General features: G+C 46.7%; 1 non-coding gene across 1 annotated transcript; it reads left to right on the plus strand.

The window, feature by feature from the left end:
• Positions 1-10,846: 10,846 nt before the first annotated feature.
• On the plus strand, positions 10,847-10,919 carry Trnaa-agc (transfer RNA alanine (anticodon AGC)). The gene has a single exon. It is a non-coding gene; the product is annotated as a tRNA-Ala (tRNA).
• Positions 10,920-11,202: the final 283 nt, after the last annotated feature.

Raw genomic sequence — 11,202 nt, forward strand, 5'->3', positions numbered from 1 at the left:
CATCCCGATGCGCTACCCTTTCGACCACCGACTGCCCAGGGATCCAAGTAGTCTGGTATAAAGGGTTAGATACAAACATACAAAGACACATTGAGAGCCAGGGAAAAGTGCGTGAAGGACCATATTATTGCTAATGCGTGAGAGAAACAAAAATAACATAGAAAAAGAAAGAATTCGTCGAGCCGGATTCCAACCAGCGACCTATGGATGTCCGTGTGGAGCAAACCTCTACAGTCCACCGCTCCACCAACTGATCTATCGACGGATCGAGCAGTGCACCTCTTCAAAACCATGCAGTGGCCGCGCTTTGCGTGACCTAGTTAACTCAATGAAGGGCTGGCTATGAGTCGGCGCGAAACTTGTTCGGTGGACATGCGGGATGTCCACCGAAATTTCGGCAACGGTAACATGCTCCGCGGCAAGAAATGTGCTGTTATCAAGGGAACTTGTTCTTGTGCAACCGAGTTGTGAGGCGCGTTCGTCGCCGAAGTATTTTTTTTTCAGCCTCCTAACCTGTCACAGCTGTCCCCGATTTGTCGTCGGCGCAAAGTCGATCGACGGGGTAGACAATCTGGTTGGTCGTTCCGTACTAAAGCGAACACAGTGAAAAGAGTCAGAGTCGGGAGGAAACAAAAAAAAAACAAGATATTTATCGGCTGGTAAATATACACAAATCAATAAAATAAAATATAAAAAAACCACAAGAAAGACTAACACACTGAACTTAATATAACACAATGATGAAGACAAATAAGTATGAGCAATTAACAGTACATATACAAATGAAACAGGGCGCGGATCAAATATACAAGAATACACATATCAGTAATTGACTAATGCAAAGTTCAATTGAAAACAAAGTTCAAAAGAAAGAAACGATGTCATACGTGTGGCGGGGTAGCAGCAGCAAGTCCCTAAACCGTGAAGTCGGCGCGCAGAGCTTTCCTGAAGAATGCCGGCGGGCTGATCTTGTCGAGGTGTATGCGATTGCTGGGCTGGGTTTCCCGGGAGTCTAGATTTGACGCCTTCTCACAAGCAGGTTGAGCTAACTTCAGGCGAACTATCGTGAGCTTCGTTGCAGACGTTGGTATGTCGTCTCGTACGTCAACTAGTTCCTCGGAGTTCCGACGTGGCCAGGCGGCCCAGGCGATACTGGACAGCACTAGCCCCCCGACGACTTTTCAGCAGCGCATAAGTTCAGCTTCTAGATTAATTAGTAGGGCCCAAAACTTGCGCTTAAATAGCCTCCCCTTTCCCTAGTTCCCTATGTAGGGAAACTGCCGGTATGCAGAGTTCACCTAATTAATTCACGGCTCCTCCCGAAAGTCATGGCCGCGCCTCTTTGACCATGGGCGAAGGACGGTAGATTCCCCTCTCTCCAATGTCAAGGGCCAAGGTCGAGCCCGGCATTACCACGTGGCCGTACACGCACACTTCTGGGTCCGTAATCGGCGTGTCGCGTCTCGAATCGAGATGCCACGCCGTGAGGCCACGACGCTTTTGACGCCCGTAATTCGGCGTGTCGATGTCTCGAAATTATACGCTGCACATTGAGGACCCCAAGTTGTTGACTCCCGTAATTCGGCGTGTCGGTAATCAGCGTCAAAACCACTAGAAAACTCTCGAAAATATGCCGCTCCGTGACTTAACCATACAAACGTACTTTTTTATTATTTTGTCATTGTATCAATTAACAATGTGTGAAAGTGTCCTGCGCATCTCTTGTCAACTACGTAGTTTTATCGCAGTTCACCAAAGCGAGCGATCTCCATGATTTTGAACCCAACGTTTGGAGGAGTGTCTAGCCTTCGCGAAATAAACGAGCGCGGAAAAAAACAGAGCCGTTGCCTTCATCGTCGTCACGCTGTCGTGGTTCCGTTGCCATCGGGCCGTCGTGCTCATACTGCCATCGACGTCACGCAGTCATCATCTTCACAGCCATCATTCCATCGTCGTCACAGCCGCCACTGTCGTCGTCGGCATACTACCATGCCGTATACCAAAACGCGTCGATCATAACTTGTGTCGTCATCATCGCCTTTATTAGCTTTATATTAAAACACCTTTATCAACTTCAGCAGCGTAATTGCGGATTATTGCTAGTGTATTCATTGGCCAGATTGCTTGGTTTCTTCAACAACGCTTTCCGATGTCCGACCATCCGATTGCACTTAACGGACCCTAACATCGTTTAAAAGGGCCCTAAACCACCCTTCGGGCTTCGTGAAATAACTTAGTCGGCGGGTAGCATATGCTGCTGTGAACATCTTACCTGCGTTTCGCTGTTATACGCGCTGCATGGAGCTCGCAAGTAGAGCCCTAAATCACCTTTCTCTAAACACTTTCTATTCAAGCAGAAAGCCTGCTCCTCACTCTCTTCTGGACGCCTTCGCAGTGCAAGGGATTGAAAAAAAAAAGGAATGGGAGCGCAGCGGAGGCCCCGTTTGATTACCAATAACTTCGCGTCTGCCGAACGCATTGAAGTACTTTTGGGGCAAAGTATTTCTGAACTAGCCCTTCCCTTCACTTATATTTCCTTAGTGACCCCCGCTGGGGGTATTACATAAGGAGTGGGATTTACAAATCTTGATTGCTGTAATTAGTGGCCACATGTGTTCAATGAAGAATGCAAGTATTAAGCTTATCAGCAAATGACGATGAGCAGGTGATTTCGGCGATCTGACGGGGAGTGCTGTTGCAGTCGGTCGAAGATCGGCACAAGAAAGATGCAGAGAAGGTTGTAGTATGGCTGCGTGGACGCGTTACCTGCCACTGGTGCCCTGAACGCAGGGAATGGAGAGGTAGACGGTCCAACACTTATGGTGCGTGATGAATCGAGCTGTAATAAAACTTATGAAAAAGGATCAACGAATCAATGCGACGCCGGGATGACAGCGTGTTTAAGGCAGACTGTGCTTTTAGTAGTGATACGCTGGTGTTATAAGAATATGATGAATGAATGAACCTTGCTGCACGATTCTGAATTCTTTCGAGTGCATTGCATTGATAAGGTAAGTTTGATGTGGCGACGACATGTGTGATGATGTGTGGTGTTTTATGGCGCAAGGGCCAGGTATGGCCAAAGAGCGCCATGACAAGTGCTAATGTAATCGATGAGATGTTATGACGCGGGCAATGAATTTCTCATGGTAGATGTGACATGGCTGTAAAGGGGCCTAAAAACTGTCGCTGTAAATGGCGTAAAACATATAGGCAATAAAATAACCATAGTGACTGAAGTGGCGTATGCTATGAGTATGAAATGTGGAACAGGGTTGTGATAACATGTATTTAAAAATGAAAAGGTGATGCTTGACAACGATTAGCACAACAACCGCACCAGGTACCTTGAGTACAAGGGGCTGGAGGCATGTGCTATAAACAAGGGTTGACATCGCAACAGCGGCCTCTCGCAGGAGGCCGTGCTACGAATTTCTTGGGCAGAATACATTGAGCGTACGAACATCATTTAAGAAGGATAAAACAGACTTCATGTCGAATAGCGGTTCTTTGCCTAGAAACAGTGCTAGGTGAAGTGGTATACACTGCTTGTACGCTAAGGGGAAGTGTCTTTTTCTCTCGGCTTGTGTTTCACGGCATTCCAGGAGGACATGCTGAACACTGAGTATTTCCCCACATCTACCACACAATGGATGTTCACCTCCAGTCAACAAAAAGCTATGTGTACCATAAGTGTGCCCTATTCTCAGACGACAGAATAGGACATCACTTCGTCTTGAGTTGGTCAGTGATGGCCAATACCCTAAATGTGGCTTAACCATGTGGAGCTTATTAAGGATTTCAGCGTCCCACTTATGCTGCCAGTAGGTTCTCAGTTTGCTCCGCAAATATGGCTTTAGGTCTATAACTGGAACAGCTATGGATGTGTTGCAATATTTTGTATCTAAGGAAGTGGCCATTCGGTCTGCTAGCACGTTACCTTCGATACCTCTGTGTCCAGGCACCCAGCATACCGTTACATGTTGGCCAGAGGCATAAATAGCACATAGGAGAGAGAAAAGGTCTGCAATTACTGGATTTCTATGTTTCCAGCGTGACATCAATGTTTTAACAACGCTTAACGAGTCTGTATATATGACCGCCTTATGTAGCTTTAACTGCTTGATGTGTTTCGCAGCGCACCATAGTGCATATGCCTCTGCTGTAAAGATGCTTGTATGATGGTGAAGAACATCTGACTCCGAATAGGATGGGCCGACGGCTGCATAAGACACGCCGGCATGCGATTTAGATGCATCTGTGTAGTATTCTGGGCACGAGTACTTATATTGTAACTCTAGAAAATGCATACGAATGTGGGCCTCTGGAGCGTGCTTCGTTACCTCCACAAATGACGTGTCACAGTCGATGATGTGCCACAACCACGGCGGTAACGGCTTAGCAGGAGCCATTAAGCGATTTTCAAAAAGCGGAACGTCCATATCTTCGCTCAGCCTCCTCACACGGAGCGAGAATGGCTCTCTCGCTGCAGGCTTGTTATGAAAAAGTGTTGCAGAGGTCATATCGTTGATGGTAGGATAACAAGGATGGTCTTTATCAGTATGTACTTTCAGAAAGTAGTTAAAAGTAGAATATGATCGTTGTAGATCAAGGGACCATTCGTTCGATTCGACATAGAGACTTTGAATAGGGCTTGTCCTGAAAGCACCGGTGGCGAGGCGGATACCAAGATGATGCACAGGGTCCAGCATCTTGAGAGCACTGGGGGTAGCAGAGTGATACACTACTGCGCCGTAGTCTAACCGCGATCGTACAAGGCTTCTGTAGAGGTTCATGAGGCATTTTCTGTCGCTACCCCATGTTGTGTGTGACAGTATTTTCAGTACGTTCATTGTTTTCAGGCACTTAGCTTTGAGATACTTGATATGAGGAATGAAGGTTAGTTTTCTGTCGAGTATAATGCCCAAAAATTTGTGTTCAGTGTTGATTGGTATGTGTTGTCCATGCAGCATAATATCGGGATCTTGTATTAGGCCTCTCTTTCTAGAGAAAAGTATACAGGAGCTTTTGAGAGGGTTTAGCCTAAAACCATTTTCATTTGCCCATTTTGACACTTTGTTCAGTCCGAGCTGAACCTGACGCTCGCATATTGCAAGGTTACAAGACTTAAATCCGATCTGCACATCATCGACATATATTGAATAAAACATAGATGATGGAATGACTTTGTGAAGGGAATTCATTTTCACAATGAAGAGGGTGCAACTAAGCACGCCCCCTTGTGGCACACCAGTCTCTTGAATGAAACTTCTCGACAGGGCATTGCCCACTCTAACTCGGAACGTGCGGTTAGACAAGTAGCTTTCTATCATGTTTAACATGTTGCCGTGTACACCCATCGCAGATAGGTCTCGGAGGATTCCGAATCGCCATGTTGTGTCATAGGCTTTCTCGAAGTCGAGAAATACAGATAGAAAGAATTGTTTGTGTATATAAGCGTCTCTAATGTTTCCCTCAATGCGAACGAGGTGGTCTATTGTTGACCTACCTTCCCTGAAACCACATTGGAACGGGTCAAGTAGACGGTTGCTTTCCAAATAATAGATTAGACGCCGGTTCACCATTTTGTCGTATAACTTGCACATACAGCTTGTTAGTGCTATTGGCCTATAGCTGCTGGCTAATGCAGGGTCCTTGCCTTGTTTATAAATTGGGATGATAATGGCTTCTTTCCATGAGGATGGAATATGTCCAGATATCCACATGGTATTGTAAAGAGACAGAAGTGTATTTAATGTTTCTGAGTGCATGTTCTTGATCATTTCATATAATATGCGGTCACCACCTGGTGCTGAGTTGGTGCAAGAACTGAGGGAAGCCTTGAGTTCAGCGAGACTAAACGGACGGTTGTAAGGTACTTCTGTTGCGCACTTTCGTTTGAGGCGCTCCCTCTCTGCATGTTCCTTGAACTTTAAGAAAGTTGGCTCATAGTGGGATGTACTACAAATGCTTTGAAAATGCTCACCCAGGAAATCGGCCTGATCTTTCATACTGTCACCTTGAGGGTTTACTAGGGGAAGTGGTTGTGTTTCCCGGCCTTTTAATTTGTTAACCCTGTTCCACACTTTACCCTCATCCTTATAAGAATTGATACTACATATATATTTTTCCCAACTATCCCGCTTAGCACGCCGACGTGTTCTCCTGCCCTGTGTATTTGCCTGCTTGAAATTAATGAGATTTTCCGCAGTTGGAGAGTCGCGAAGCAGGCGCCAAGCTTTATTTTGTTTTTTCCTTGCCTCTTTACATTCGTTGTTCCACCAAGGCATACGACGCTTACTAGCAAGTCCGTTAGTTTGTTTTATGCATTTTTCAGCAGCGTCAATTATAAAACCTGTAAAATATGCCACAGCATCGTCTATATTAAAAGAAACTAAAGCATACCACTGTAAGTACGTAATCTTTTCAACAGTTCCCAGTTCGACGAGTCGGTTTTCCATCGAGGAACCTGTGGAGGGCAGCCAGCTTGCTTTGTTAGATTTAAAACAATAGGGAAGTGGTCACTTCCGTAAGGGTTTTTTATGACCTTCCAGTCAAGGTATGGCATTAGTGTCGGAGAGGCTATGGTTAGGTCTATTGATGAGTATGACTTATGTGTGGCGCTATAAAAGGTGGGTTCTTTTTTATTCAGCAGAACCGCACCAGAACATAAAAGGAAGTCTTCTACAGTACGCCCTCTTGCATCGCAGCGCGAGTCGCCCCACAGCATATTATGGGCATTCAGGTCACCTGTTATTATGAATGGCTCCGGGAGCTGATTGACAAGCGTATGAAGTTCCGTAAGCGCCAAACGATGTTCGGGTGGTACGTACAGTGAACAGACTGTCACCAACCTGTCAAACAGTATTGCCCTAACAGCTACTGCCTCTAGATGTGTTTGAAGGTGGAGGTGTCGGCAAGCAACTGACCTCTGAGCTATGATGGCCACGCCGCCAGACGCGGTCTGGCCATCATCGCGATCTTTGCGAAATACTGTATAGTGTGTTAGGAAATTTGTATTTGATGTTTTTAAGTGTGTTTCCAGAACACAGAACAGCCTAGGATTAAATTCTTGTATTATTTTCATGATGTCGTCTAAGTTGTTTAGAATGCCACGGGCATTCCAATGAATAATTTGTACCGCCATCTTATTGAAGAGAGGAGTGTTCTGTGTTCAGGTGTGTAGTGTCTTAGGTAACAGGACCGTCGTCCGGCCCTGTTATGGGTTTTTTGTTTGTTTTGGCGCGCTCGAGAGATCCACGCCGGTTCTTCGGCACCAAAGGTACCGGTGTTGTTTCCATCGCCTCCTGGGAGGCACTGGATGCCCGCACGTGCGGGCTGCTTGTTCGTTTTTCGGACCTCGCCTGATGAGGCTTGGTCTTGAGACCCGACGTACCTGGGGTAGCGGGTCTCTGTGGCTGGTTGGGTGGAGCAGATTGGACTGCTGCCACCACCGGGGCGGGGGGCGCCACAGCCGACCGCTCGCTGTGCGCGGGCCGGACAAGTGGCAGAGGCCGGTGCGACGCTGCCCCCTGACGCGTCGCATCGGCATACGTTGTGCTGTGGAATGGTGAGCACCTTTTACGCGCTTCTTTGAAAGAGATGTTCTCGCGCACTTTGAGAGTGATAATTTCTTTTTCTTTTTTCCAGTTAGGACAGGATCTGGAGTAAGCTGGATGTTCACCATCACAGTTTACACAGTGAGGTGTCGCTTCGCAGTTATCTGAGGCATGACCTTGGACTCCACATTTCGCGCATGTAAGTCTACCACGGCAGCTCTGCGAGCCATGGCCAAATCTTTGACATTGGAAACATCGTCTTGGATTAGGTATGTATGGTCTGACAGCTATCTTAGTGTATCCGGTTTCTATTGTTTGTGGCAGATCGCAAGTGGCAAAGGTCAGGATCAGGTGTTTTGTAGGAATTTCTTTATTGTCTCGTCGGATAATGATACGCTGTACGTTGGTTACATTTTGCTCTTTCCAGCCCTCCAATAGTTCGGTTTCGGACAAGTCAATCAGATCTGCATCAGAAACTACTCCGCGTGCGGTATTCATAGAACGGTGAGGTGAAACGGTAACAGGAATGTCTCCAAATGCCACAAGCTTGTTGAGTTTATTGTGCTGCTCTTTATCACGGATCTCAAGCAGGAGGTCCCCGCTCGCCATTTTGGTGACTTTGTAACCTGGGCCAAGGGCGTCAGTCAAGCCTTTTGCGACTAGAAAAGGGGATACGGTTCTTGCTGGTTTTTCGGTCTTCTCACTGTGAACTACTTGGTAACGGGGGAAAATTTCTCTTGGTTTGAATAAGCTTAATAGTTCTTCGGTGCGTCCCCTCTTGTGAGGGTGACGATCAAGTAAACGGGGAAATGCAGGCGTTCCCATACTGGTTTGGTTTATTTCGGCGGCAATGGCGGCCACCCACCACGGAGCCCAACTAGGGGACGCTGCAGCACTTGACGTGTAAGGCTGCAGGCGCCAGCCGTGCATTGCTGCTATAACCCAATATAAGATACCCAAGAGAGGGCACATACACAAGGTTAACCCAAGCCGCCTGTGAAAATTAGGAAGTGACGGAAGAGAAGAGATGATAGGAGAGTAAAAGAAAGGAGATAGGAAAGCAAAAGGTTGGAGAGGGGGATAGGAAAAGGCGACCACCGATTTCCCCCGGGTGGGTCAGTCCGGGGGTGCCGTCTACGTGAAGCCGAGGCCAAAGGGGTGTGTTGCCTCCGCCAAGGGGCCATAAAGGTCCAAGCACTCAGCATTGGCTCAACCCCCAGGATCCTCTTTTCCCCGGACACGGCTAAGCCGCGCACGGTTAGACGCGGGAGGGTCCGACCCTCGTGTGCTCGGGTCCGTGGTGTCGCAACACACCAAACGCCTGCTGACGCAGACGCCCCTGCGGGCGGCGACGACATGGGGGAAACGTATTCGAGCTTCAGACGTACGAGTGTCTTGAACGCAAGTAATTTAACGTGATGCGTATCATGGCGGACAGATGGCGTTTCAGGAATTAGTGGTCGGTTAGCGGAAGCAGTAATGCGCGTTGCATGAGCCGACCAGTATAAGTCGTATGAAAGGGTGGCGCCGAGGTATTTAAATGTGTCCACTTTTTCTAAGGTGGTATTAGTAATATTATAGGGTAGGTATAAGGGCTGATGCCGGCGAGTGAAACACGTTACTTTACATTTATTGGGCTTAAGGGTCATTAGCCAGTCGTGGCACCAGTCTTGCACTTTGTTAAGATCATCTTGTAAAACATTGTGGTGAACAAAGTGGCTAGTAATGATACGATAGATAACACAATCATCGGCGAACATACGGATTTGAGAGCAAACGTGGAGAGGAAGGCCGTTAATATAAATAAGAAAATGCAGAGGGCCTAGTACGCTACCTTGTGGGACGCCAGATGTTACCGTGAGGGGCGCGGATGTGTAATCATTGATATGTACTGAGTGTGATCGGTTAGTGAGAAATTCAGTAATAATTTTAAGATGTCGGGGTGCAGGTTACAGGGATGCCATGTTCAGTTAATTCGATGGGTGACATAACAGATTGCACAGACAATGATTGTATCGGTAGCGGAGCATCAGGTTAAGGGGTGAATACCGATGAAAACGCAAGGTTAAATGCATCGGTATTCTCGTGTTCGGGTATCACTAATCGTTATAGTCGGCGATAATCATAGCGTCCGGTGGCTTGGGGTTTAGAAATTGCCATAATTTCTGTGGGTTACTGCTTAGTACACGAGGCAAGCTTTCATGGAATAGGGAGTGCTTTTCGCGGCCTATAGCAGAGATACAAGCTTTCTCTGCATTGTAATATTTGCCCCAGGCCACAGGACAGTGGCTTATCTTTGCGGAACGGAAAAGTAATTTTTTTTCTTGTTTTCTAGAGTTGTAAATTTTTTGTGAAATCAAGTTTATTACTGTTAGTACGTGCTGGAATAACTGGACTGTGGTTAGAAGCAAGATCAGCAATTTTTTGTTGGAAGTTCGACCAATTTGCTTGAAGTGTGCGGTTATGGAATTCAGCAGTAACATCGGGGTAGAAAGACATAAGTTCGTTGTTATTAGCATTGAAGTTGCGTTTATCGTATAAGCGTATTATTTTATTCTATGATTCTCGTTTTGGAAACGTCAAGTTAAAGACTGTGTGAATTACTTTATGGTCGCTAATTTCCAATGCTGGCGGAGTCCTGCACCACGCGGGTTGGTTCTAAAACTAGCTGTGTTAAGTTGAAATTAAAGCATACTTCGAGGAAATCATTTTCGGTTTCACTATGTGACGAAGGTGCATAGCTATCCCAGTTGATATGCGGGAAGTTAAAGTCTGCGAAGAGTAAAATCTGGGCGTTACTGCATTTTTTCATTAGTACATCTAGGTCGCAATTGAGCGTATTAGAAAAACCAGCCTCTGCTCGTGGGGGGCCGTAGCAAACACCGAGTAAGATAGTAAGATAGCAAACACGGAGAGAAAGTCAACAAATGACTTTCTCCACTTAAATAAAATGTGGTTCAGGGCCCCTTTATTCACTTTTAGAGGGACCCTAAAGCAAGTTTGACAATTGTATAGAAAAGTACTCAGATGGTAGGGTAGGTCCTTCTGGTCATTAAGAGACATATTTATACACTCCGCCAATGTGACAGACAATTCCTCATATCCACCGCAATCCGAAGACGGCCTTCCGAGCGGTAGACAGCACGTTTAATATGCGAAGCGAGATTCCTTGCGGCAACCGGTCGTCGCCTCCACCTTCCCTTCACCTCTTTCGTTCGATTTCCTTCGACCTTGTTTCAGGCGAAGAGCACAATATGCTAGCGACTCGGTTACCGAGCGATCGCGTCGGGGGTGTAGCTCAGATGGTAGAGCGCTCGCTTAGCATGCGAGAGGTACTGGGATCGATACCCAGCACCTCCACTTTTTATTTTTCAACATGAAAAGAGCGTTCCCGATACTCAGTTGTGAGAAAGTCGACGTAGGCACTCCGTTTTGCGCAGTTCGTATGAAATGCAAAATGATACTTTTATATGCATCATCATCATCATCAGCCTATATTTATCTACACTGCAGGACGAAGTTCTCTCCCAGCGACCTCCAATTACCCCGGTCTTGCGCTAGCTAATTCGAACTTGCGCCTGCGAATTTCCTAACTTCATCACTCCACCTAGATTTCTGCCGTCCTCGACTACGTTTCCCTTCT

Source organism: Dermacentor silvarum, chromosome 8, assembly GCF_013339745.2.
Source record: "Dermacentor silvarum isolate Dsil-2018 chromosome 8, BIME_Dsil_1.4, whole genome shotgun sequence".
In the NCBI taxonomy this organism is placed as follows: Eukaryota; Metazoa; Arthropoda; class Arachnida; order Ixodida; family Ixodidae; genus Dermacentor; species Dermacentor silvarum.